The sequence below is a fragment of the Bemisia tabaci genome, chromosome 3, assembly GCF_918797505.1.
Source record: "Bemisia tabaci chromosome 3, PGI_BMITA_v3".
Taxonomy (NCBI): Eukaryota; Metazoa; Arthropoda; class Insecta; order Hemiptera; family Aleyrodidae; genus Bemisia; species Bemisia tabaci.
The window spans coordinates 24,342,050-24,344,116 of NC_092795.1; positions in this window are offsets into that span (position 1 = coordinate 24,342,050).

Genomic DNA, 2,067 nt, shown 5'->3' on the forward strand with positions numbered 1-2,067 from the left:
CTTTTATATTATTTTGATTTTCTTGTTAAATTCTCCTTTCCTCTCTTCTATTCTCTTTTTTGTGAAAAAAAAATAAAAAAATCATCCCATGGATGATGAATATATTCTGCATATTTTATATTTCTTTCTCATCCTCTTCACTTTTTCCAGGGGATAAATATAACATTATGTTCAATGCCTATCATTACAGGATTAAAATTTTTAATTTTGGTGTTTTAGTGATAGGGATTTCGGCACACGTAGAACGGAGGTCAGAACTGTAGAATTTAGAGCAGAGTCTCTTTGTATGCAAGCTGGCAACGCAGGATTTCCTCCATACTTAAATACATTATAATCAATCAAAATCTACGTGAAACGTCCGGCTTTATACACAGTTTTGCAAACATTTTGATGGTCAAAATCCAGTATTAACAACTTGCGAAAATTGAAATCTGACTGGAAACGTTAATAATGCTCGTTTCAAAATCGACAAATGATAAATGTATCGGATAAGTCGTTTTCATTGCAACATTTTGACAAGAAATAAAATGATGCAGTGCTGAAATTCAGGTTCCACCTTGAGGCGCATCTCAAATTAAACTTTTTTGAGACACTTTTTATGCACAATTGTGAAGTATTGGTAAATTTTGATTAGGTATTGACATAACCTTATTGAGAAAATTGAACTTAGTGTTGCAGCTATATAACTTATTTGTATGGTTTCTGCAAACAGAGAATGTTCTAGGTACTATAAATTGAAATATATTTACAATATGCTTTACGACCCAAACAACTTAGTCTACTCTTTGCTTAGTGTAGTCTTACTGACGTTTTTTATTGCTGCGTTGATTGTTGTTTTCTTAATGAATGGTCACCAAAATTCTTGACAGTTACGTTGATGATAGAAGGGAGACTTTCAATCGTAAGAAGGATTTTTTTTCTCTCAATCAGTAGTTTCTCAGAAACACGTAGATTTCCTTAAAACCAAAAATTACTCATGTCATCTAATGCCAAAAAATATGAGTACACTTTTGTCACGAAAAAAAGTCCCGGAAAGTTAGTGAAGTAACAATTATTTCCTTAGAATAGTTACAAGAAAGAAAATCTAGAACGTAGCAAATACCTACATAGATAAGTTCTTGGAGTATTAGGTATTCTGAATGTCAGCCGAAGGTCAGCCTGCAATAAAGATAGTCTTTGAATCAACAACGACGTCATTAAAGTTGTATCTTGCGGATCTGAAGGCGAAATGTACGTTGCCTTTAGGATTTGAAATCAGTTCGCTTGGTGAATGTAGTGAAAGGTCCGTAGAACGACTAAGAGGCAAAAACAATATTTGGAGATAAACTTCTCCGCGTGGACATAAAGTCCTCAGGACTTTCCAAACATTCAGATTGTTTCAAAACAATGAGATTAGTGCAACTTTTGCAGTATTAAATATTCGACATTCAAATAGAAAGGATAGCTTGACCATCACCAGTTTTCCTCTTCTCCGCGATTGTAATTGGAAGATAACAATTGAAGCATAAAATCAAAAATTGTTTTTGCAACTTTAAGTGCTGCACCGTTTGAAATCTTCATGAATCCTTGATTTTTAGGAATCACTTGATAACTTCTTGATTTAATTCGTGAAAACTTCACAAGTAATTTATAAAAGCTTATGCTCAACTTGTTCGTATTTTGGGAGAAATTTTCCCCGGATGAGTGAAACTAACGTAATGACAAAGTGTGAAGGAAATGGTCTGAAAATATGAGCACGTACAAAACGATACGTTGTGTAAGTGTTTCAAAAACGTTTTTTTAACATTTAATAATTAAAGACGTTGAAAAATAATCAATGCAATTCATCATTAATATTTGAGGATTTTTGTTTCAGAGCGTAGTTTCTATCTACAGAAGCGTTATTCGGGGGGAACAATGACAGTCTCCACGGCGTAGATCATGATGACTAATTTGCCTAATTTCGCGCAATATAATTTTTGAGCCATTTTTACCCGATATGCAAATCAGCTCTATTGTTCGCACCGCAGTGGAAAATCCTGCATAAACCGAGTGATAATTTCAAGTTCATTGTTCGATTTTAATACG